General features: G+C 37.1%; 1 protein-coding gene across 3 annotated transcripts in view; it reads left to right on the forward strand.

Annotated features, from left to right (window-relative positions):
* WWOX (WW domain containing oxidoreductase) overlaps nucleotides 1–27,709 on the forward strand; it is a 537,288-nt gene that overhangs the window by 285,576 nt on the left and 224,003 nt on the right. The window contains exon 9 of one of the 3 annotated variants that reach the window (XR_007506720.1): nucleotides 2,892–2,953. The exons of the other annotated variants lie outside the window; for them this stretch is intronic. The gene's annotated coding sequence lies outside the window, so the exon portion shown is untranslated. The remainder of the gene's footprint in view (nucleotides 1–2,891; nucleotides 2,954–27,709) is intronic. 3 annotated transcript variants of the gene reach the window in all.

Genomic DNA, 27,709 nt, shown 5'->3' on the forward strand with positions numbered 1-27,709 from the left:
TGAAAGGAAGAAATGGGTATCGTTTTCATTCAGTTGACTGCAAAATTCTGGAGAGAAGGCTGCGTGGGGCTGTACAGGGTTGCTGTGTGAACAGACACAAGAGTCACACGATGGCACTCGGTCTGCCATACCCGTCTTGGTAACAAGAAACGGAAATTTAAAAAAAAAAAAACATAATCAAATTTTAAAACAAACACCTTTTTTAAATCTTGAGTTGGTTTTATTAAAAGTCTTGGGAAACATTCTGTAAGTCCTTTTAAAGTTAAAAATGACTTCACAGAGTAATGTTAAAGTGTAACCCGTCAGCTTTTCACAGGTCTTAGTGCTTACAGAAACCTGGCACAGTTGGAATCAGACTCCTATCTCACTTAACAGGATCCTTTTTAAAAAAAAAATACTCAAATGTAAACCATTTTCAACATTTGCTTATTATTTCATTATTTAAATCTTTTGGGTACAATATGTAATCTGTGGAAAATATATATCTCTGGCTATCTTCTGTATTCTCAGCTAATGCCTAGTAAGACAGTCGTGTAACTCATTTAAGCATACATGCTTCATAGCTTGAAAGAGTGAACTACACTTTTTATTTTTCAGTCACACTACTTGCCTTATCTCGAACCTAAAAATACTATATGTTTTAGCTACACTTTCACTTCAAGTGCATTTATGGCAAAGAGATGATTATAAATGTTAATAAAATAACATTTTTTCTTGTGAAGACACAATGATATAAAACTGCCAGACTGCAAACATTTTTCACTTTAGAGAAGGTCATTTGAAATACAGCTTTTATTTTGTCTCGACATATATTCATAGCAAAAATATGAACTATTCAATTTAGTTTGTCTTTTCTATGAACGCCCTGGATAGTATTGGTATTGGTACTTGTGTTTCCAATTTGTAAACAATTATGTCATTATGCAGATGTTGTTCCATGTGCCATATTCATTCGTGTGTCATAAATACACTTTGAGAGCGATAAATAGGGAGTATTATTGGTATTCTTCTTTATATTCTCACATACATGAACTTGCATGTGCAGACTGTCCAGCTCAAAGCTTCTCAGATTTCAGGCTTAGGGAGTTGTGCATTGCTCTTACAGTTTGCTTGGCCCCAAATTTATTTTTAATGTTTGATATGTTAATCTTTTTAGTTAGAATTAGTTTTGAAAGCCATATTCTTAGCTGATGTGAGGAAGATCACTATTTAGCTTAAAAAGTCTACCAGGATCAGTCTCTTTCATTGGTTACTACTTAAATTTCCCCGCTGTCCTCACAAACTGGTAAATTAAGGACCAAGTTTTGCTATAGGACAAATGTCTTCCTGGCTCTTACTCAAGTAATTGGTAGCCGTGTGCAAATCCAAAGGGAGAGTTAACCTACAAGCATCAAATAAAATCAGATTTCCATATTCAGCCAGGAGGAAGTATGCAATGAACAAGCAAATTCAAAATAATTTTACTAAGGGCTCAGCCTTACAAGGAGATTGTTCCGTCACTACTACAGGATGAGAGTTTTAATAAACTGTGAATCTATAAACCTGTATGTAGGTTACTTTCTGATAATGACTATATCCTCTTCTTGTGGTTAGCCTTTCTTTTCCTTCACATTTGCCCTATGATTAGCTCTTATTTTATTTACCCATAGTCAAGTACCTCAGTGTGCCACCTCATCCCCTTTATCAGCCATAGTCAGTGAGCATACCACAAGACAGTTTTATTTGTGCAAGGCCCTGATACAGCAGTCGAGTCAAACGTAGTCACAGAGAATCAAGTAGAAACATATGGATTACAGCTAGTTTTGTCAAAGTTGTTAAATTACCAGGAATTTATACCAGAAATAAAACTGTGGGGCTGGCGTTCCAATAACATGGTCTGTGTCAATTGTCATTTCCAGCCAGTGCATCATTAGAGGTGCCAGGCTTGCTAGAAAACCTGAAGATAAATACATTTGTAAGGCTGATGAAAACAGCGTATACTGCAATTGTTTCATATATGACTTCTTTTAAAATCCATGTGAGCTTTGTAAGCACAGTTTCCAGCCTACGGTCCTTCATGGAGTATCCAGCATGACGGTTTGATACAGAACAGTTGTTCAAGTTTGACCATCATATATGATTGGATTATTTTAAGGGATGTTGGTAAGTTAAAAATACAATGATGGAATCATATGAATTTTAGTTCAAAAGCTATGGGGAATTTGCATTGTTGTAGTATGTCAGCAAAGGGAGCTTTTAAATGTGATAATGTGATTATTTGTATAATGTAGTTCCATTGTAGTAGTTTTAATCTTTCACGTTGCATAGTTATGTATTTGGTGGCAATATACATAGTTTAACAAATATGATCAGAACCTTTCACGTTGCACAGTTATGTATTTGGTGGCAATACACAGTTTAACAATTATGATCAGTACCTATGAAAAAATAAAAAAAGAAATGTATGTATTAAGAGGCTATCTAAATATATTTGAAGCCAATTTTTTATCCTTTAGCAGTACATCAATCAAATAATTATTTACTAGGGGGCGGGGGGGGTGGGGTGGTGTGTCCAGTGAAACAGTGTGCGTTCACCTTAGTTGTTCTTGATTTTCTTCATTTTAAGCACGTTTCCACTAAAGTGTTCTTCTTCAACCTATTCTCAATTCAATTTGAAGTGAAAGGTTTCTGAGTTTAGGTAATTTACATATAAAAGCTTTACTGTACATTTTATAAGATGACTGTGTTCAGAAAACAACCCTTTCTATTTAACAATATTGTTATTCCACAAGCTGAGTTGCTTTCCTCACTGTCTCTTGCTTTAACTAACAATATTTGTTCTTGTCTTAATTTTAAATTGTTAGTGCCTGAAAATGTATAACTTCCCCCTTTTCTCTTTTACTGTATGGAAGTGACTAGAGACCTCCTGTGATATGTGATGTAAGAAGATTAAAAATATGTTTCTTTTGTCAAGGTAGGACTGACATGCATGCAATTCTTTTGAGACTCTCCTCTTTTGTTTTATCTAAATAAGTGATAATTGTTGATGGCAATTTTGAACTAAAAAACGTGGCACTCCGTACTGAATTTTAAAATGAGTCTTTGCATTTTATTGTTATCTGTAAATCCCTAGCAACCAGCTCCTGAGCCTCTGAATAGTCTATCAAATCTTGTTTTAGAGAAATATAGGAACATATGCAATATTTATGAATAACGTGCTTGTAAAGAGAGGAGGCTGAGGCTAGTTCAGATTGGGCCTTGGATCAAAATGAGATCTGGCCATATAAATGTACACAGGGAAGTTTTATGGTATTAAAAGGTGATGCTCTACTGGAAATCCGTGCATTTTAATTGTTCAGGAATTAGCGTATAAAGTTTCTCCAGTTGCATTACAAACCAGTTTGTAATGGTTTCCTCTTCAAAACAGCAATTAATTCCTTTTGAGGACAATAAACATCCATTTTAAAGAAGATCCATAAAGTGACTTTAGATTTAATATTCTGTTCTTAGGAAATATTGAGTATAAAGCTTTATTTATCACATTAAGACTACTCGTTGCTAGATCTTCTTCCTAGAGCGATAAGCAAATTCCAAATAAAGTTTGCCGACAAATGAAAGATTTTGTACTTTGCAAAGTTGTGCTTATTACCACTGCATTTATGCATAATCTTATGAAAAATTTGATATGAAGACTACTAGTGCACAGGTATCATTCAGCATGTTCAAATGCCTTTTAGACCAGGATAATCAGAAATGCCACTTTGTAGCTATGTACCACAAGTGGCAGTTGCCGTAAATATTCTACAGATCATACACAGCTGCCAAAACGCTATTAAATATGAAGATTTTTGAGTCTAAAAGGACTTTAATAGGATTTGGACATCTCTTTTAGTCTTTAGAGTGATTTATTTATTTGGTTTGGTTTGTAGAATTAAAAGCGTATGAGATCAATTTTGCACTTTTTGGTCAGATTTCTTTTCTAAATGAGACTTATCCAGTGTTCTGCATTTATACATTTGAAGAAGAACTAAACACAATTATCAGATGGAGCAATGATGTTTCCCTTAAACAAGGAGTGGCACTTTTCTGCTTTAAAATCTCTTTACATGCAGGTTTTCTCATAAAGTGGAAATTGCCTTTGCATGTGTTTAATTGATTCAGTTACAGATTTATTTATTTATTTACCTCTAGTTTTAAGGAGGGGAGTGGGGTTTGGTATCAAGAGAAGTATGCTGAGAAGTGGAGACAGATGATATCTTAGCATTCTGCAACTTGTATCATTGCCTCCAAGCACACCATCTATTCCTTCCCGTCTGACGATAACCCTCTGCCCCAAAGAATCACAAACTTTCTGCTCTCTATAATTCTATTGTCTTAGTTGCTGAAACAGCATCTATATATTTTATTTTTTCAGAGATACTCTGGTAGAGTAACAGAGGGCCTCATTAAGGGCATCTGTTATCTTAGTTCATATTTTATTCTGATTTTTAAGAGTGCTTCAACAGAAGGGATTAAGTGAGAAAAGAACAGACCATCTTTTTTTTACTGCTCTTCTGTACCAATTGCTCCCACTGTCAGAAATACCCCGTGATTACTGCTGTGCAAAGCTTCGCAATATGGTTGGTACAACCACATTTGGCAGTGATTCACAAGTCACTCCAAATACCATTTCACAGCAAATCCTAATGTAGCCTGAAGATAAAAAACATAGTAAACACTGTACAGGGTGAGACCACCTTTGTGCTGATAAATATTTCCTTAACATTTAGATGAAGATGCTGTGCTTGCTTTATTTAAATACAATTGTATCTGTAATGCCATAAAAAAGACACACTGTGGGTGAGGAGACTGGCAAGTTATGGAGGAAAGAACAAAAACTTGGAAGTTTTGGTAGGAGTAGAGTGTCCTGGGAGATGTTTTGCATCTCTGAGCCTACCTGAAGTTTGCTATGATGATGTGTGACTGGGACTTGGGTTACTCTGGACTTGGGAGTCTGTGGAAGATGTTTGTTATTTTTACCATGGTGCACATGTCCTACCAGGATATTACAACCTAAACCCATGAATTTTATTGCAAAGACATTGTCAGGGCAAGGAAGGGTTTTGCTTTTTAACATCGCATTGCTGCAAAACGGCGTTCTCCCTTATTATCCCTGAAATGATTCTGCTGTTTTTGCAGGATGATTGTTGGATCAGGTATTAATATAAATAGTATTGTAAATATACTGACACTGTGCACTGCAATGCAGTTAACTGAAATAAAACCAATTGTTTGGAAGCTATGGGAAGAACCAAGCTTTAACTGCATATTTGGCCACGGGGTTTTTCTCTCTCAAGTACAACTTTTGGTGTACCTCTGGGGCTGAAGGAAGTGCAGGCCATGCTACTGCTTGGAGGAGCTGATGGGTACATCTATATTTGGAACTCATAAGCTGCAATGTTGCAGAGTGATTTAGCCTAAATACGGAGTTGTTGAGCTTTTGGTGTTGGGGTTTTTCCTCTCCCTCCTCCCATAGCAGAAAAAGAAAGTTTTACATCTGACTGAAGGATGGTGGGAGGGAATGAAACGGACAGAAGAGAGACAAATCACTATTTATAGCAGTACAAAGATAAGTGAGTCATCTTTATTTTAATGCTAGTTTAAGAAAATGTCGCAATTGTCTGGTATTGTTGGTAACAAGTAACAAGTCTCTTTTTAATGAAACCCACTTGACTGGGATGTGCAAGCCTCAGGAGTACTCTCTCTTATCTGATAGTTAATACTGTGGCTAATATTTTACTGTCAACATCAATTAGAGATTTGGGAGGGTAGCTGGCACAGTGATCTGGTGCCCTCCCGTTCTTGAGGATAACAGATTAAAGCAGTGAACAACAGAAGGGCAAAACACCCCCCTCCTCGGGCCGACTCAAACACCTTAGATACAAGCAGAAAGAGAAAGGAACTCCAGCAACTCTTTTGTACATTGAGAGTAACATAGTGCAAGCTTTCTCCAGTACTGGTGTCTGGATTATATCTAGTTGGCTTCTGTAAAAATGAGAATTTAAAATGTGCCTATATAAAGAAAATGTGACTGATTCTATGGAAATTTCTTTCACATTTTCTAGATACTGTTCCAACTAAGGCCACTTTTGTGTTTGCAGGAGGTGTGCCAAAATGCGCTAAAATACCCTCTGCAATGACTTGTCAGAAAAAAGCAGTGACCACGGTGGCATTGCCAAGGGCTCCTCCTTGGCGTGTCCCGGGAATAAAAAGTAGAGGGAATAAAATGAAATGCCGTGTAGGTCTTCCTTCGTCTTGGGAAGTCTTAGGAGCTGTACAGGACATCACTGGGGATACTGGGAGGCAAAGAGTCTGTACGTTGGACTAATTGGTGCTTCCTTCCTAAAACTAAGAAATGGAGTAATTGTACCTTTTTCCCAGATTTGCTACCAGCATAGTGGTGAATTTAACAATCGGTTCATCTCCACATCTATCTTTTTCCTTGTTCATAGTGGGAGATAGCAATATTGAACTCTTTTTTAAAGCACTGTATGTTAAAAGCTCCATATATAATTAAGATTGTGTTGTTAATGATAATTCTAAGTAGAGATGATAAAGAAATTTTTAGCTGTTTTCAGCCTTTTCAACTAGCATGCTTGTCAAATTCCCTCTTTAGTAAGTAAAAATACCACATTTGTACTCTAAAATCATTGCTGTAGGGAGGTTTCAGAAAGTGCAGGTAGTCCTATTCCTGCCCCTGGGGTTTAAGTGTTTCTATTTGTTTTTAATCTACAGATAAATAGTAGTTAAGAATTACTCTATCAAAATTTGTTTCACTTCTCCATTACACTATAGTTGTGCTGCAACTGCTCTTGATGTTCCCCTCCACTGTCCAAACCTAATTTTGTAAATTTTGACTAAAACGATGAGGTAATAAATCTTAGCTATCAGCCACATGAGCAGGCTAAATTACCCAGTGGAGAAGTTGCTTATTTGAATCATGTCCAGGACATGAGGAGCCTGATCTGAAACTATCCAAGGCCAAGAAACACTAATTTTAATATATAGCATGATATCTATGCCTTTTTAATCCTGGAGGGCGCATTAGAAAAGAAGTTCTTTTCTAGAATTATGGCTATGGACAAGACCATACAGGGACAGTTTCTTTTTAAATGTCACTGCTGCTTATATTTTTATACTACCCCTAGCGTTGTATCCTCACTCACTGGATCTAAGGGGCTGCTGATCCTTTATCACCAGTAATGTGGCTGTTTGAGAATGCACACTGTGTTTCTGTTACCTGCTGCTATCGGTCAGCATATCTTGTTTCTGTCAAACTGCATTCATTACAAGTTGCACACTGCAGAAGAAACTTGCATGAGGGCTTCCCAACTGGGGCAAAACTAAATAAAATCTAAATTTTTTTCCCCTTTGTTTGCTTTAAAACCAAGATATCTTAATCGTTATTTACCTGCTGTTTAATCTAATTGACTTCCTTGTCACAGACCTAATATGAACTAATAAAACTAATAAAATGTCTGAAGTCCTCATCTGTTTTCAGCTGATATTCTGCAACAGGAATATCTCATCTACAGAAGAGCAGTGTATATATTCAGCATGTTTAAAAAATGATTAATCATCATTATGGACAAATTAATTATGGATACACAAAGACTGAAGGAAGAACTGAGCACAGGTAGTCTCAAAAAATCTAGTCATGCAAATGGTGACAAAGGGCAGGAGGGAGAGGATTGTGCTAAATATGCAAAGAGCATCTTGGAAATAATCTAAATACATGTTCATAAATATATTCACTGCAGTAGTGCTACCTCACTTTCTAAATAGCTATGAGATCTCTTCATGAAAACCTGTATTTAGGACCTGGGTATTCTGCAGACCCATCTCCACTGGGACAGACTTGGACTTGGGCAAAATTTCTGCATAGTTTTTCTAGAAAGCATCCTCAGAAACTCTCATTCAAGATTTTTACAGTAATAATTTGATAAGTTCTCTGCAGAAACTTGTTCATTACCTGTCTGTATGTGCATTTATATATTTTGTATGCACACACATTTTTTAAAGTTTTCCCTCATCCTTGAAGAGAGGAACCTTAAGAACTTCAGGTCTCAGTGGTTTAAAGCTTGGATAAAACAGTTACCAGAGAGACCAGTAGGAATGGAGAGTGTTGTCCTTAAAATCATTCAACTCCTAAGTTTTATAGCATTGACAAGAGTTGGAAATACTTGAAGCTAGGAACTGTGTGCATGGTTCCTGCAAACAACTCTGCCAGTTATTCTTGCAAGGTACTAACCAGGCAGGATAGGCCTTTTCTAAGGTTGCCTTTGGTCATGCTTAGTGGAATAACTGACTCAAAGTATAGGAAGGTGAAACTACTTTTATCACCTGTAGTAAATTTTAGTTCAGTTATCCAAATGAACATTGAAGCTTGTACGTTAGTGCTTATGCTCTCTGACCATCTTTAATTTTTTTGAATTATGTGTACTTTATAGTTGACATGAGAAATATTTTCTACCGCAAATAAATAAGAGCGAAAATGATGAAAAGATTGCTTTGGTTGTTGGTGGGTTTTTTCCCGTTTCTAGAGAAGCAGAAAAAAGGATAGTCACCATTTTAAATGCTTCCCAGTAATTTTTTTCATGACCTCTAACCAAGAAACAGTTAAAAAAGTGCTCTCGCATCCCTTCTTTTGGAACAAAGTAAAGGCTGACAAAATAATTTATGAAGATAGCACTGTGGATAAGAGTTAAAACTATTTGCGTAGGATTTGTGTATAGAAAAAAAAATTGAAAAAGATAATTCTTAATTCTTGGGCGTGGGGGGGATGGTGTGGCTTTATACATTTTTGTTGTTCAGTGCACTGTTTGCAAAAGCAAGTCAGTGAGAGATTAATGGAGGTGGACTCAAGACTCCCCGGTGGCTGATTTGGAGTCCAACATGCAGGTGTGGTAAATGCCGGGTCCTTCTTACACAGACCTTCCAAGGGGATGTTATTTATATCATCTTCTTGTAATTACTTTGACAGGGGGGTTGAAAATCATTTCAAGTTGTGGGACGGATTTGCATTTGGTTCAGCCTAAATATATTTGGGCTTAGCCTGTACCCCTACAGCGAGACCTGCAAAACAAAACTGAGCTGCAAAAAGAAAAGATGGTGGTGATGATGCAGTACGTGGGATTGCTCTGACTGCGTCACTAATAAGGTGATGCACGGGAGCATGAGGGTGGACAGGGAACGTAGGATATCAAGGCTTTAAATGTCTGCTGGGGAGTGGGCTACGCTCTTGCTGGTATTAACTTGTAGCTGAGTTTCAGTATAGGTAACTGAGGTTACTTGTGCTGAGAGTTTGCTTTCTCTAGCCTATGCCACAAGTATTTCGGGGGAGAAATGGCTAAAATGCTGTTCAAACGGAGAGCACTTTGGAACAGCGAGACTTCTCCATATCTGAGAGGGAAACGGGAATGAAAAAGGTAAAGAAACCCATTGTTGAGAAAGCGTGTGAGTTTAGAACCTAATTATACTTCCATTGAATCCAATAACAAGAATTCCTATTGATTTTAAAAGGAGTATGATTTGGCAACATTTCATCTCCTCAGTCTGTGCTAGCTAGTGCATAATGGTCTCTTTTAAACCTATTCATTTGTTTCAACCTTTATTGGAGGACAGAGTGCTTACAGCTGGCAGATTTGGGGGAGGAGAGAAGCTGTTTTATTTATAACACAATTCAAATAAAAGAGTAAACCAGACCATCACAAATATATTCAGAATTGCAGAAAAACCTATTATTAAGGAATTACAACTTTTTTGCCTTCCTATTCTAACCAGCTCTTTTTGTAGCATTGACATTCCTAGGGTTTGGCGTTTTTTTGTAGAGCAAGACACGAAAACTTACAAAGTCTACACAAAAGTCTTATTTGCTATTTTGTGTGTTGAAGCTGGGCTTCACAGGAGTGTTATTGTTTGCTTTGGTTTTGCTTGTATTTAGCATGTAGCTTTTAAAAGCCCTTCATGGCTGGAGAGTTTTTATTGTAAACATAAAACATTAATTTAAACATTAAAAATTTTACAGCTGCTTTTTAGTACATAAATTTTCACAGACACTCAAAGACAGTAATTTTTGTTTTAATATTTGATTTTTCCTAACTGCTCCAAAGTTGCAAAGAGAGGGGAGAAAAACAGAATACAGATAAAATACTTCATGTTTAGATCTTTGAGCTGTAAAAGCAACATTCTTAACACAGGGGAGAATTCCTATTAAGGAAGGGATAAATATTAGTGCTGCCAAAAAAAGCAAACATTCCCACAGTTGGGATTGGGGCGGGGGGAGGTGTTTGGTTTTTCTTCCTTAAACAGTTCTTCAGCAAATTAAAAACATTAAAAAAGAATAAAAAAGGAAGAAGAAAAGCAAGTCAATCTGCTCATAGACTGCAGCAGCATAATCATTACTCTTCATGTGCTAAGTCCTTCACAACAGGGCCTTTAGAAAATCTCTTTCCAGGGCCCAAGACAATAATAACAAAGAAATAAATAGAAATTGTATAGCAGTGTTAATGTTTGGAGTTTTGTGGCAGTACAGAAAACAGCTGTATAAGATTCAAAAGCAGTGGCTGTGAGGTTGCCCTGCTCTGACAGGAGGTGGTTGGTTTATGAAAGGAGTGTGCTTAATTCTCAGCCATGTAAATTGGAGAAGCTTCATTGGTTTGAATGGATCTGCAGAAAATTATAACAGAAAATCAGTTGTATGCAGTGAGTAGCTTTTTCATTTTTTTCTGTAGCAATACCTGTGGGAATTTAGATTTGGCACAGATCTGCTCAGGGAAAGCTGCAATCAGGTGGCATTTGGCAGTATTTTGAACTTTCATAGTAAGCAGTGGAAGAACAAATCTGGGAAGTGGTGTCACTGTGTTCAGCAGTGTTCCCTAAATTAGAGTGGATCAGTAGATTTTGTACTACATCAATGCCATCACATTTTTATAAAAAGAAGTAGCTATAGGTACTCATTAGATTACGTGTATTCATCTCTGGTTATCATAAATGCTGAGAATGGAAATACTTTAAGAGAGGATATATTGTTATAAGCAGTGTTGAAAAAGAAACATACAGTTTAATCCTACTGTCAGTGTCCAAACTAGAACTAGAAAACTAGCCAGCTAGCAAAACTAGAAAGCAGATGCTTTTTGTTTCCAAAAGTACTTGAGCTGGAGAGGCAACATGATCAAGCCAGCTCTGGTGGTTAAGAGAAGCATTAACTGAGAGAGCGCTGTGTAAACAAAAAGGCAGTTGGGTCTTGCTTAGAAATGTACACCAGACAAACCCTTGTCCCATCACCTCTAAAACAATGGTTTTGATGTATTGGAATAATGGAGAACATCGGATGTTTTTTTCTGGTCTTTTCTATACTTCTGGCTTTTTCTTTGGCAGAGTGACTGGTATTACCCCAACAAACCTACTAGCTAACTCAGTTTCATCAGCAATCAGTCAGTTTAAATTAAAAAATCTAAACATACATATACTGGATATGAGTACTTTATATGTATGCTTAACGTCCATTTGAATTTCATTTAATGGTGTTATTAAATCTCCACGCAGATAACTTTTTGTGACACAGCAGATAAGTACAATAGGGAAGCATCTTCAATATACTATTGTATATAACATAGAGTTTGCTGGATAACGTGCTGAACAAATGCATTCTCTTTTTCTGCATGTCACTGAACTGGTCTTTACAAGTCTGAAGTAAAACCAGAATCGACAAATTAAGAAGACAACAATGTTTCTCACTTGTTTCAACTTCAAACCCAGGAAAAGCATATATTGGAGTTTCCAGGGGCTGTTGAAACGTGTGTTCCTTTGACATTGTTTGTTATTATGTGTGTATTTGTGTTACGGAATTTTACAAGTCAATCCACCACTGTTTGGCAAAAAAGTAGCAAAAGCACACAAACCATCAGTTTGCTTGGCTCGGAAGGATCTGTTGATGGAAATGACTGGCAAAGGCATTTAGTCTATATTCACCAGTGTTCTTTTACAAATAGTACTAACTCAAAAGCTAAGCAATGTGCAAACCCCTCTACTGAAAAATTTCTGGTTTTATAAATAACAATAATTTGAGAAAATGTGGCGCTAGTGCTGTATTGGATTGGGGCGGGGAGGCTGTTGGTTCAGTTTCCTTTAGCTACTAAATAACACGTGTAATCCTGCACTGATCGGTTTTTAAGTCTCAGTCTCTCTCTTTTTCAGAAATTGGAAGCAAAATTATAATCAACATTCAGTTACCCAAATTTAAGCCAAAATGCAGTCATGGTACTGCTCGCCTGTCTGTCTGGTCAGATTCACGCTGATGCAGGTCTTCTGATACTCATAAATCCTTTTTCAATACTGTAGGAAAGCCATGGCAATGAATTCCTCTTTCCATATTTTGCCCCTGTGCCATTTAAGAAGCATGTGCACCAGTTATTAATTTCTCTACTTGTCTTTCAAGCTTGAGTAACTAACTCCAATATCTGGAAACAGCTACACAGGAAGCGTTATTCATTAGGACAGGTGGCTCAAGCATGGAATAATCACCATTGCAGATTTATTCCATGGAGGGATAAGCAGAACTGCACAGTGCAGCCAGGTTCCCAGCAGCAGCCCAGGTCAGGGAGGTGGCACGTGTCTTGTAGAAGTACCGAGTCAAACACGCTGGTCATGTTGCTCTCTGCAAGAGAGCTCAGGTTCTGGAGACATCTCTTGCAGTATGTCTTACGTCAGAAGTAGTGGCCGGTATTTCACAAATGAAAAATCACGCGATAAACAGATTTTTTCCTGTCCGGAATGGTTCAGGATTTAATAATAGCCTGGAGAAGTATTTCATGAAACACATTAAAATAAAATGAGTAAACTATCCAAAGAACCACAGGCTCCAAACAAAGGAAAAAAAGTGAAAATGGAAATCTTCAAACTTTCAAGGAGTTTCTTTCAAGTACTGTTTTTCATAGCTACGGGACACAGATGGATATGTACGTACAAAATTTGTACATGTAAACACAGATGCCAGCCTGGTAGGAAATCTTTTCAGTGAGGGGAGGTGATACAGAGAGAGGAAAATACGACGGTAGGAAGTCTACAACCAGAGAATAAAGCTTCCCTACACTTAAGACATCATGGGGCCTAAAAAAAGACTTGTTACAAAGTTGTAGGAAACCTTATTTTTTATTGGCTTTCCTATAAAATTTATTTTCACCCTTATATGTATCTGTGTATGTGCCCATGCATATATGCTGACTATACACATAAATACATAACACATGCATATATGATGTGCGCATACTTACTTTAAGTAAGCACTGTTGCATTAATGTAGTGTGTAGATGACTGGTTACAGGTAGATAATATAACTGGTTCACAGAATAAGTGAAAATGTTATTTTACATGTGCTATTACAGAAAGAGTGCTGCTACAGAGCATTTGAATCACAAGCATCATTATTAGTTGTGTGTACAAAAACTGTGTATAAGCACATCATAAATACATATACACAGTGGAAATTGCTGTAAGTTGTTATCAGGACTCGATAGTAGTGCTTATAACTTAAAGAACTAAAATCATTAAGTAAGTCCCCAGCATTTTCACTGGGTTTAGACAGGTGCCAAACACTGCCTGCAATCTGCTCTCAACTTGCGGTGCAGGGACTGTCCAGAGATGGGTAGAAATGTTTGTTCTTTTTTTAAACACCATTTTCTTTGCTGCTTTAAGAGCAGTGTCTGCTGTCTTTATTGCTTCATCACTGTAAGGTTCAAGTGTTTGTATTTCCCCTAATCAGTTTTAGTAGAGCATTAGTATTCTAGGTCAGGAAAGATTAGGAACTCCTTCAAAAGAAAAGCACTGCAAACTCCAGAAACTCTGATCAGCTGTTTTTTATTAATCTGCCTGAATTTCCTTGGCTCCTCTTCTCTAGTAGTTTAGTGGAGACACTGAGTTTTCTTGGAGTATTTGTTGTGTTTACTTGAGTAGCACCTTTTGACTCGTGGACCGCCAGCACGTCCCTCCCTGCCAGAGCTTGTTCTGTGTTGGTCAAATTTGTGGTGTACATGAAAAGTCTCTTTCTGCTACTAACACCAAGAGCCTGTCTTTGTGGTTTGTGGTAGGTGAACATTTTTTGACCTCATAAACTTTGCTGCTCTATCTGTGTGTAGTGGGTTTTTAACAGCCAACATACTTTGAGAAAGCTGAGGTCCCGAACAGCGGTGTCCTTGTGTGACAAAACAAAGCACAAATCACTGCTCTTCCACTGATGGAGCTGTTGCTTTGCTTACAGTTTGGATTTAAAATTTGTTTTACAGACAATAATCTGAAAAGTTTCAGAAAGTTGTGGTGATTTATATCTGAGTCAGTAGTAAAAATAAGATGCAAAAGGCAGGTGGTGAACTCACATGATGAGTTTTGATGCTTTGATATAAACCTGTAACTTCACAGAAGTTTCCCATCCTAAATTATCCTGTCCAAAGAGGGCTGACTTCTCTGATACCACTCTTAAATAAATAATTAAATAAAAGAATGAATAAATAAATACATCCTTTGGTAGAAACCAAAAGCACAAAGGGAAGAAAGTAATAAAATTAAATAAACAGTAGTAAACACTCAACAATTTTGGTTGTAACACATATTAAGCCTTGTGATTTTTAGCTTACTTATTGCTCTAAGTTACGTTGCGTGGTCTCAATCCGGCAGGCGCCGAGGTTGGCAATTTTACATGCAAAGTAAGATATATATATAGCTGTATTAGTCTGCTGAAAGTTCAGACAAAAAAGCTTCATGGGTGGCTCCTTTGCTCGTAACATTTCTTCAGATTTTTTAAAATGGATATTTCAATATTCTTTTGTATTTCCTCTGTGGTCAGGCTCAGACCTTGTAATTCTTGGCATTCATATTTCATAAGTGCATCCTTTGTTTATTTTACATTAAGGCAAATACTGCACCATTCTCTTACCTTTATAGTATTTCTCTTGTGCCTTTGTTATTACATATAATAAATGAAAGCACAGTTATGTTAAATTTTATCCAGCTGAACAGTAAGGCAGATATGTGAAAGAAAAAATACCCTCTGTTTTCTGATCTTGAAATTCTTCTAGTATATTCTGTGGCAATGGAGTTAATTCATTTACTTGGATTGTGTTCATTTATTATGTAAGTGTATACCGTTTTAATACTCGAGTAGTTTTTTTTGCACTGACATCTTAGTGAGGTGCTCAGTTTTACAGAATGTTGATAGATCTGTTGTAAAAATTAAATACTAAATCTTAATGTACTAAACTGAATTTATTATGTTTTATGTTTATTTCCAGGGAAAAATAATTTAGGTCACTTTCAGTGTTTTACGTATTACCAGGTGAAAATCTAACTTACCATGTCCACAGCAAAATTCTTCTAGATGCAATAGAGTCATGATATCACCTCTAGGGTTTTTGCCTTCTAGTTAACCGTTAGAAGGTAGTTTGCACCTAAGCAAAATTAGTTTCTGCTCCTAAAAGAATTACTTTTGATGGAAGCTAGTAGAACAGCATCAGTACAGAAGATCTTTGTGAACAGAGCTTATGATTTTGGTTTTCTGTTTTCTCCAAATAAAGGTTTTGGATGTTGTCATGAATAAATAATTCATTACTTATATGAGAGAGACAAGAAAGATTTCTCAAGTGTAAGAAAAATGCAGTATCTTGCTTTGTCTGACCAGTTTCTCTCAATTGTATTCAGGAAGTGATAACTTCCTTGGTCTTATAAACAACAAATATTAGTGTGATAATCAGATGAAAGTTGGCCATTCAGGAAAATCATAAATTCCATGGCTTTTTGCTAGGGAATGTGATTGGCACACTACTGAGATCAGGTGATCTTCATCCAGTAAAGATTTAGCCCATCATGAACATCTCGGATAACAGGGACGGTGTTAAACCATTGCCAGTCAAAGAAGGAAATTGAAATTGTTGTTTGCACACAACCAAAAAGTAGAAAAATATTTCTTAAAGATTTTAGTATCATCTGTTTTCACAGTATTTCTAGAGGAAAAATAACACCCAACCAAACCCAATTTTTATTTCTCTCTTTGAATCTTCTTGCTTTCATTTACTTAGAACTTAGAGGCTGTGTGGGTGGGTTTCGAATTTATAATATTTGCAGGTGGTTCTCACTGTTTTTCTTTCTTTTACTGTCTTTTTGTTTGTTTAAAGGAAATCGCAGTGTTATGAATTGAAGCTGGCAAATGTAACAGAATGGTTTATCCTGGCAAGGTAGGAAGGAAAGACAAGGGAAGAGAAACAAAAACAAAAGACGAATATAGGTTCTATTAATTAAGGACAGCAAGTAACTTATATCTGAATTCAGTTATACAATTCTAACGAGCATAGCGTTGAAACCTTACCGATGGGAAAATATTTTCTTAGGTAAGACTAAAATTTTAGTTCCAAGATAAACATGATTTTGACCTTAGTTTTGTGTGAAAATCTATTTTCTCTATTACATTTGCATTAGGGAAACGTGTCCAGCAGAGTTTGCCCAAATTTTACACATATAAGTGAGTCTGGTTTTGATGGGTGGGATTTATTTTTTTTTAAATGATCGTATATCCAAGATTCATTGAACTGATGAAGATTCTATTCTGCTGAATGTTTGTTTCTGTTACCTCTGAACTTTCTGTATTCTAGTGATTATTTCTTAGGAGTCAATCATGTATATATGTAAGTCAATCAACATATGTGTTCCTTCCATCTTAGAAATATCCCAGAATCTGAATTTAATTCCAGGCCTCCAGAAATGTTAAGCCAGGGCCACTTCTGAGATTATGAGTTTTCTCTAGCTCTGGCTTTGGAAGTAGAATTACTTTGCAGCAATCTTCCACCAGTTCTGCGTTGCAATGTCACTACTTGCAGACGTTGGTTTTTACTCAGTTTCATTTTCAGTAGGTGACTTCTTCATGCAGTTAACAGTGCATTCTCACATTGATAGTGGGATGGTTTGTTTTGGGGAAAAAACCCCACCACTAAAGTGGATACCCAAGTGAAGTTCTCTGAACCTTTCCTGCACTTTCTCCTTCTTTTCCTTTTTTATTTCCACTAGCTTTCTGGGCACCAGAACACAAGTGGGTGGGCTGCATTTGACTACTGACTACTGTTGTGCAATCTTGGCTCCCAACAAGTCCCATCTTTGTTGCTCCTTGATTTAACAGGAGGGTTCACTTAAGAGCAGGGCAAAGTATTTTTCCCACTCTGCAGCCCAATGACTCAAATACATCCATGTTTCATGTTTTATCATGTTACATAAATAATCTTATCTATCCCTGCAGTATTTCTGTTAGCTACATCATTGCTAAATTTTGTAACAATATGCCCTTTGCAGTAAAATGTCACCAAAAAGTTATATACTGTAATAATTTTCATCTGTTTCATAAAGACAGACAATTTTTAAGATTCATGTTCATTTCATCATTGAAATCCAAGTCTTCCTACATTAATTTATAATGAAACCTCATGCTCCCTTCTACATTGATCACTAATTTTCTGTCTTCTTGATATGTGTTAAAATAAACTATAGATATAAAGGGCACTTTCTATGCCTGACACTGTTGAGTTAAATAGAACATACTTCTGTAACTCATCCCTGTAGTCTGCCCTTGCCTTTGTTTCACAGCGAAAATCCTCGAAACCCAATTGTAAAAGGTGGCTGCATTTACCACACAGATGATTCAATGTGTTTCTTCATTTCTGTCACCAGATAACCTGCGTAACAGGAATTTCCAAAGGCTGGCCTCCAGCCCACAAAGCTTTTGAATGCAGGCTGCAAAAAGGTTTTTGAAGTTGAATATAAAAATATTGCACTGCAGCTGAATACTATTATGTGGCCTCCAAATCAAAATCAATGTTGAAAAAGAAAGAATGGTATAGGTTAAGAACATAACATGAAAACCGATACAAAGGATGTGAACTGAGGTGTACCTCGTTTATTATCCTACCTGACAACAGTGAGTACCAGCTGCATTTACAAACAGTAAAGGTCCATCAGAGACTCACAGGGAGATAATCTGTCCTGGAGCACTGGCTTGCATGTCTAATATAGTTAGAGACTGATTTAAGTCACAAAGCAAGATGTTCAGTGTATTTCCAGTTGTTTTCGTTAACAGTGATAAACCTATTGAAGCCGACTGCTACAGTACAGTTTTACTGGAAAAATGTCACATTTGTGAACTTTCCAAATACTGGTGATGTTTTCTGCTCTGAGGCAGTCTAGAGGAGATAGCCCTGATATACTTGGAATAGAAGGGGATTACATTTGAATGTTGTCCGGTGCAAATAGCAGTGGGGAAGAAGGTAAAGCTTCAGAGGTCCCCTGGTAAATTAATTTTCCCTCATTACATTTCATGGCAGGAAACACAGATATTAGAAATGCCTGTTGAAATAATACAGTATTTAAATTCTGATTAATCCATAGGTCAGGCAAGAACTGTTCAATATATGTCTCTAGAAAGAAAGCTCTGCTTTGAAAGAAAAAGGGACAAACATCCACCCTTTGAATAGACAGGTTGAATTATTTAAAATGCTAGTTGGAATTTGGTGGCAGACTACAGATAAGTAAAGCCAGTGGCTATGAAATTACCAAAAGTGTAAAACATCATCACAAACACATCTTTCAGAGATCTGAGGCAGAATGATTTATTAACTTAGTTTTCTTTCCTCCTCCTTAGGAAAGCTTTTTTTTTTTTTTTTCTTTTTTTTTTTTTTTTTTCAGAAATCCTTTGGTAAATGTATATCAATAATTCACCAGGACAAATAATTGCAGATAATATGGGTACCACAAAAAATATTTGTATTCTTGTGGGTTGATAGTTCATGCTAGAAGAATATTAGTTAGAAAGCTGTTACTTTATTCACTTTTTGCCAATAACTATTTTTAAAGCATTTTTATTTCACTGTGGTAAAAGCATGTTTCCTTTCTTAAGCCATGTTCCCTTTTGCTTTTCAATAACTCCCACCAGCTTCTACAAGGAGTCCCAAAAATGCTGAGATGCCCAATTACTCATTCAGTTTGTGCCTATGTAATATTTTATGATCTTCCCTGTTTGTTGGATTGTAGTGCTGAGAGCAGGAGTTCCCATGTATCAGTGTGCTGGGGAAGGGTAGGAGGGGTGTGCAATCCCTTCACATACTAGAAGGAATTAGAGCTTCTGGAATGTATAGAGGAAATAGATGGGAAATAATCTCCCTCAGTTTAGCCAGTAGCCCTCTCATCATTCAAATCCTCCCAATCAAGCATTTTTTTTCCTAGATGTACTATAAGTAGACATCCACCAGGCAAGTGCCAATAATACCTAAAAATCCTATTAAAGCCTTTGGAGTAAATGCACACAGTGCCTAGATGTTTGCCTTTCATATTTCAAACAGGTAATTAAGAAGATCGTATTCATCTCAGTCCACGTGGGAAATTCTGTTCTAGGTATTACAAAGACATTCGACAAAGTTTCTACCATCACCCCATAGTACAAAATGTGATTTTCAGACTTATTTTTGCCCTAGACAAAATACTGACCTGAGTTTGATTATCTTGGAGAAATTAATTGTCTTTTTGTGTGGAACTAAGGTTTTAACTTGTAGTGTAGGTGAAAAAAAAATCTGAACTGTAGAATATGTTAGCATACATGTTGGAGTTTGTTGGGCTTATTGGTAGAATATTAGGTCAGTTGGTGGTAGTGGTATATAAGAAGTGTGCGGGTATTTCGTGTGTGTTAAAATAAGGATGCCTTAACAATATTCTCTGTTGCCATGAGTATCTTTGGGTGCATGCTATGTAGTTGCAAGTACTGCTTTAAAACTTGTTTTTATTTGGATGATTGCTCTGCTCTATGGCAAACCCTTCCTTAAGGTTGTTTCATGTGAACTTTCAGTAACGATGGTGGTAATACTTCAGTCTCATGTTTCCATGAACTGGTTTTGAGTCAAGCAGATGTGCTTATGGAACTGATTTACTACTGTTCCTCATGTTTTAGATCTGTAATTCACATCTTTCTTCACCTGTATCATTTGTCTTTCCATTAGAAAGTGCAGGCTCCCATCATTTGTTTCCAGAGAACAGGTAAGGCATTTACTTTCATGTGTCCTCATGACAGCTGACTGTGGTTTTCATTTAGAAGTCAAACCTTGCCAAAAATTATCACTGAGAAGTTTCTGAGCGTTTTCTCGTGTTCCTGCTTGCATAGAAGAAAGGGCATTGCTAATAACTAAATGATAAGTCCTTGGTAAGAATTGTACCATTTAAATGCCTTTTAATGTCCTTGTGCCTGGAGAAAGCAGAGGCTCATTAAAGTGTAACCATTTCCATGGATAAGTTTCTCACTTACACTCATGAGTTTATGCAGTAAATACCTGGCAGCTGATGAAAGGCAAAAAGCACGGTCATTTCAGGGAAAAGCTGAACAAGTTAGACCAAAGTATTCATAATGAGCGGTACAAGATGAAGATGGTAAGGTTATCTCCCTTTAAGACCCAAGTATACAAAGACAGAAATTATAGGAGGCCCACTGTGACTTTTAGCAGCTGTGTCAAGCAAGCTGGGAAAGAGAGAGCCTGCAATGTGGGATAGTGGTGATGATGGCTCATGTATAAAAAAGGTCTCAAGTCTTAGAGATGGCAATGGTGGCTTCATCTGGAAAGAAACTGAACATCAAAGGCTGCAGCTGCCTGAAGGGAATACACTAATTGAGAAATAACAGCTTTAAAACTAATTCCATAATAATATATAAAAGTAAAAACAATAACTCAGTATGACTGGCTGTCCAGAATTAAGCAAAGGAAGATGAAATGTCCTTTGCCAGCAGTTACGCTAAATAAAATAACAAAATAATGGCCACGGTAATTCTCCTTGTGAGGCAGCAGCACTTCTCACCTTACAGGAGACATGAGCGCTCCTGTTCCACTCCAGCTGGCTTCTGGTTCTGGGGCAGCTCTCACCTCTTTCTGTAGCTCTTACTCTCACCTCTGTCTTTTGTGTAGCTTTTACTCACAGCTGCTCTGAAACTCCACAAACAGTCAGTCCCACAAACGAGAACTGAAACAAATTAAGCTTACTTTATGGGCACTACGCCAGCCCAAAGAGCAATACAGTTCTTTCTAGCCACTTGTATACAGTGTTCTCTCTGTTTTTTTATTTTAATTTTTGCTCCTTATCTCATTTTCTCTCTGCTCTCCTGTCTTTTCAGAGCTTAAACTCTGTGGAAAGTAGATTCAGTGGGTGAAGATGTGCTGCCTCTATCAGTGCATCTATAACATTTCATGTAAAATGTTTAAGAATCGGCCTCTATATATTTCCTTATTTGATTCATGTCTTTACAGCTCTTCTGTCTGGACCTACCCTGGCTGCTACTCTTTTCTGCTGCTGTTCTCCTTCTTCGCCCTGCTTCTGTCATCTACCCATTCTCTTTCAATTTTTCCATCAGCTTAGAATTATTGACTCTCTTGGGTACCACATCTCCACACTCTGCTGCCGTTGCAGAAGCAACTCAGTATAGTCCATTCTAGTCCATCGTGAAGCCATCTACAACCTGTCTTGGGAAAAGTAGGTAACACATTTCAGAAAGTGAAGTAGGCTGAAAATTATGGATTTGGGGGCCTGCTTTTGAGAGATGCAGATCTGTACCGTTCACACTGGTGTCATTAGAAGTTGTGGATGCTCAGCCCTTTCTAGGATTAGACTGTTATTAAATTAAACTGAAAATAACAAAACTCTTACTGAAATGGAGTAAATACCCACTCATCTCCCATGTGATTACAAATTATTAAAAACCTACAAAAAGCCTAATACAAATTACTGCTTTTTGGCAGACTGCCTTCCATCTCAGATTCATTGGTAGAAGGCACATTTCGGCAGACTGCTGTTGTCATTTTCTTTCCCTGGTGCCAGAGTGTGATGTAAGTGTGCGACACACGCCTGCACGTGTGACGTGTCTCTGCCACACACACTTCAGTTCCATGCACCTGTAGAATAGAAAGTTAAGGCTATTTCTAGGTATCTTCATTCTGACTTACGATGTGCTACAAGGGGCATGTAAAAATTATCTGTGCATTTTAATGGCATTTTTAGTTAGTTGCCAGCTTTTTTAGCCTATCCGGAAGATATACTTCAGGTTGTCAGAGGTGGGTTTCTTTGTCTGCTGGTGCATAATGTCATGTATAGTGTGGTATACACACTGTTCTTGTTACAGAGCAAAAAATCATACTCAGTACCTGGAGTTCTGAACTATGTAAAGTTTTGTGGGATTTGCAGCTGAGTTTAGTTTCCAGTTCTTTGTTCACATAAATTTAGAGTAATATACAGCAGCAATGGTATTGTAAAGAGGGATAATTATGAATGTTTCAAGACTAGCTGTTTCTGGAAAATACGCCTTGGTCATATGTGAGTGATTGCACGGAATACAGAAGAAACTGGATAAAATTCAGTGATCTGTGTTATATAGCTTAAATTTAGGAAATTGAATGCTCCCTTTCAGTCTCATAATCTGGTTAGAAGGGATTTTACTTTCTGTGAGCCAATATCACTTTTTTGCAGCACAGATTTTGTGCAGAATTTTTCTAGAGCCACTTTTCAAACTGCAAATAATTTTGGAAACTGAGTTCTGCTGCATAAACTTTAGTTTACAGCACCTGATGTTTTTAAAAAGATGTAAGTAATGGATAAAGCAAAAGGATGAAGCAAAGGAAACCAAAGAGTTCTCTGTGACCTCTGGGTGACTTCACTGATGTAAATAAGTTCCTTGGGATTTACGTCATTAAAGATGAGAACAGAGCTTCACCCCTGGGGTATGAGGAAAGAGCTCTGTGACTTGTTCTTGGACTCCAGCAAGCAGAGATTAGAGGGGAACAGCTAGTGCACTGATGAAAATATATGCATGGAAGAATTTAAGTGATAGGTAAATATGCAGATTATTGTTCTGGTAGGAATGGTAAAAGTATTTTACTGGTTTCAGAGCTGAGAATTTTTTTCTCAAGCTTAAGCATATGGGGTTTGAAAGAAAGAATCTCAAGGCTCTGAAGGATGGTGATTAATGACCTAATTAAAGAGACATAGTTGGTGTACTTAAACATTGCCTCCCTGCCCCCATGCAATAGAGAAGATGCTCTGAAATTATGATAGCATGCTTCCTTTTTGTTAGCAAGACACTGTTACACAAATTGGCACCACCTGACAAGGGCAAAACATTTTGTAAAAATACTTTGCAGCACCCAAATCGCCTCACTCAAGCACCTGTTGTGGCATCCACATGAAAGGAGTGGGAAAGGCTTGGTTTCCCAGTTGGGACTGGAGAGCAGGGATTTTACAAAAGTCTTGGAAACAAGTATAAAAGGTGCTCCTTGAAAAAGGCAATGTCAGGTTACAGATGTTTACTTGGCTTTGTAGAACAGCTACCTTCTGCCTCATTGGCTATATTTGTTCTCTGTTAATAGAACCTGCATACGCATTATGAAGAAAATAGGGCAGGAAAAATTCTGCATATTAAAAAGTCTGCATATTTGCGTGGCACTCATTGTACCTCAGAAGTTGAATCTCCTCACAGAATCCCATCTTCAAATATATCTTTCTTCACATTGTACAGGTTTCAATACGTAAACAGGGAAACCTCTTTGACCTATATAAACTAGGAATTATATTTCAAAGATATTGAAATAATATCTCAAACTGCCATCCATCTGCCCTTATTAATGAATGAACAGCCCAGAAATAATTCTAACTTCTGAGTATTTGAATAAATTGCTAAGCAGTTAAGATTACCTCCCATGTTGAGTACAGTGGCTTATTTTCCACGTGGTAATAAATGAAGGTGATTTAATCATAATCAGTAAATGACCTGCAAAATTTCATTTTGGAGTGAAGCTTTTTTAACCTATTGAAATGTAGAAGCGCGTTTAAAGTAGGTAAACCTTTCTTCCTTATTTAAGGCTGCCTGAATGGGCTGAAATCTTGCTTCCCCGAGTCTCAGTTTAGAGGTCTATTGACATCTTAGTTCTAAAACTACTTTAAAATGTGGTTTTTAATGTAAACACTAAAAAAGCCTTAGAAGTAGAAGTGTACACACACTTACTTCTTAATCTGATGATCCTAGAGCTGATACCCTGGGGGCACACTTCAGGGAGCAAAAATCAAGGAAAACCTCTGATTTGTTCTGCAACATGAACACGCTTGTTACAGGCTTACAATTGCTTATGCTGAATAAAACTAGATGAAAGAGTGTGAGGAAGGAGTACGTGTGGTGTGGCACTTACACAAATACCTGTTCTCAGCTGTGGGTAGTCATACCCGTCCATGTAATTTAACCTGGAATTTCTTGCTGAGGTGAAATGCCCAGAGAAGACCTCAGAGGTACCATAACCTGCTGTCAGATGGCATAGGTTGTCTGTGAAATTCTGCCCCAATTAGGAGTTTGGGTGGTAAAGAGTGGCTGCTGCTTTGCCCTGGTGCAACACCAGCTGTATGCAGCCCTTGGTGCTGCAGGAAAGGGGCTTCCTAACCGCAAGCGTTTGGTTTCCCTATTTTAGTGAGTTTTATGGTGCATAAGGGAGAGGTGAAACTGGCCAGTGATCTCCAAATATTTGCCATCCAGTTCTCCATCTTTGCCATGTATTTGACCTTTATTTTTCAGCATTTCTGATAGTGCAGCTCTGTTTCTTCCTGGCTGTTATTCCAAAAAAGAGCCTGAAGCAGTGTGTAGAAAATACATTCAAATAAAGTGGACAGTTATATTCTGGTGTCTGAACTGTGAATGCTACACGTAAGATTTCAGAGGCGTTAAATTAATTGTTCTTGTTTTCTGGCACTCTGGTACTCTCCCTCAGCCCAGCCCAGTATGTGTAGTTATTTTAATAAAACATGATTGCAGCTTTTCAGCCTTTTGACTAACATGAAGTGTCATATCAGCTTAACAGCTGATGCATCTTCAGTCTGAAAAATATATCATGCAGGGGAAATTGATTCAGATTTTAATGGGTCTTTTGCATCTCTGAGTTTTGTTGCCTTGCGATCCTACTTTACACTGTTTTACTTGGGTGGAATCTTTCCATGTAGTTCAGTAATTTAGTCACCTGGTTTCTCTTAATTAAGGCATCGTAACTAATTTGATAGCTTATGAATTCTAAATCAGAACTGCCTAGGCAGACAGTCTTTTTGTTATCCTTATCAATAATACAATACTTAAGCTTTCGTGGCAATAACACGATGCGTGGAGTTTTTCATTCCCCTCTCTCTTCTGTTAGCGCTCCATATGGTAACATTTAAGTGTGTTTCTCAGGCAAAGACTGTTGTTGCTCACCAGACTGGTCCCTTCAGGTGCTGGTCTCCATCTGTGGATTAATTCACTTCCATCATTCTTACCACTGATACTGGAAACAGCTGTTGCCTTTTCCTTAGTGGCACGCGGGTCAGGAGATGACGTTAATGAATGAGCAAGCAGGAACGTCTATCTACCAGCCTGTCTGTCTGTCTGCCTGCATTTTGCTAGAGCACCAAACTGACCAATTCTCTTACTTGTCTTTTATCCCGGGAGAGGGTAGGTTGGGTTTTTTCATTTTAACAGTTGTAGTACAAATAATAAATGAACACCACCAGTGGGAAGTTGATCATGTTTGCGAATATAAACTATTGCAGTTGTGATAACATTTATGTTCTCCTCTTTAATTGTCATGTTGGAATTATTTTTTTTTTTGTGAACAGACATTATCCAAGTGTGACATTAGTTATTTTTTAACTAGAAGAAGGTTCAAAACAGTCCTAAGTGTGAACATGTCTCTTCACTTTAAAATGGACTAAAAATATTGTTGGATGGAATATATTCTTTCGTTGCTGCCCTACAAATTCTAAGGGCAAATATTGAATTTATCACTCTGTCCTCACTTGGGAAAAAATGCTGTGAAATGGAAATTCTGACTGTTTAAGGATCTGATCCTTCTTGTGTTTTATGGCAAAAGAGGCCCTTTTATAACCTCCTCTCCTTGCCACAAGGAAGCTTTGGTTGTGAATTCTTGACAAATGCTGCAATATTCAACAGGATGTCAGAATCTGAACTTAGTTTGTACCTGCAGAATGTTTGAGCATTCTTGCTCAGTAAAGCTACCTGAAACCATCTGACCTGAGAAAACGTCTCATTGAATGTTTGTAAAGACAGGCTATGCTATTCTTAATAATCATATGTATGAGGGGTTTGCTTGTTTTTCTCTTTGTTTTCAGTGCAGTTTAGCAAAAACATTCATTGGTAAGTAGTAAAACCAAAGGGTGGTCACTGACCAAAATTATTCTAGTGTTGTCAGTCACGCTTCCATTTAATCTGGAGTAATTGTTCTAAAACCAGTCAGACTTTAACGAGTTATTCTACAGCACTGAAGCACCATGGAGGAAGTTTGGGTGGAGTAAGATCCAAAGACTGGATGCTGAAGTTGCACAAATTCAGCTTGGAAATAGGATGGCATTTTATAATAGAAAGGGTGCTAACTCTTGGCAAAAAATTGTATTTGTGGCTGTTACATTTTCCATTACTTGAACCTTTAAATTAAGATTAACATTTCTGTATGAAAGGAATTGAAACCATTCCCTGTTAGCAAAATTTTTTTGAATTTTATGTAGGAATTGTTACCTGAAATTCAGTGTGGTTGGATGAGTGTAGATAATTACCCCTTCTGAAAAATAGATTCATCATTAATAAGCTGTTTGACATCTTAGATTTTAAAAACTAAAGTTGAAGTAATATACTTTTAATAGAGTATAGATTTCTCTCTCTCTTCTTCATCATTGCTGTCTTTTTTCTTTTCTGGATAGGCCAGGCAAACAGCACACATCACTGACTGCAGGAGTGTTTTTTAAACAGACTAATTGAAATTTAGATGAATTGAGATGTAGATTGTGATCCAGAAAAAAAACACCAACCGAGTTCTTTGTTGATTCATGAACTGCATTGGTTTTTTACCTTAAAGGGGGACTGAGCTTGCCTACCTGAGCTCTAGGTGAGTAATGTAAGGGCAGATAGCTGAGGGAGAAGAAGGATATGAAAACAGACCAACAGAGCTGCTGCCTGTAGTGGAACTGGGGAAAAAAAAAATAAAAATCAAAAGATAAATGATGATTAAGGTGCAACATAGTGTTATGTACTGATTCTGTAAGATTTATAACACAAATAACAGGATTTTCTCACATTAAAGCTATGTGATCACTCGCAAGATTATATGTACAATTAAAATACATTTTTAAGGGGGATATCCCTTTTGCAGCTCTGCACTGGTTCTGGCACTATAAGTTTATCTTTAAATTTATATAGATATAGAGATATATGTTTAAATTTCTGTACCTCTTAGGGGTAAATAAATATATTAAAATAAGCTATGGGTTGTATAGTACAGTATAACAATGATAAATGATGTTGTGTGTAATTTTTCTACTATTAACATAAAGTAATATAAACTGAAGGACACTAGTCTATTGAGAGAGTTAGTAGCTAATGTTCCATATCAGATGTGGACAATGTCAGGACTGAATACAGATTAGGCAGTGTCCTTTTCTCCCCAGGGGAATTAAACTTTGAGACACCACTGGCTGCCAATGGTTTTACTGCATTTTGTTGGTGCCTGTGGTGCCTTTCTTGGTCTATTAATTCAGAAGCTGTAAATGACAATGTGAGCAAAAAAGCTTTTCCAGTGGGATGCATTTCATTTATGTATTCTTGTATCTACAATAC

This window comes from Accipiter gentilis, chromosome 7 (assembly GCF_929443795.1).
Source record: "Accipiter gentilis chromosome 7, bAccGen1.1, whole genome shotgun sequence".
Taxonomy (NCBI): Eukaryota; Metazoa; Chordata; class Aves; order Accipitriformes; family Accipitridae; genus Astur; species Astur gentilis.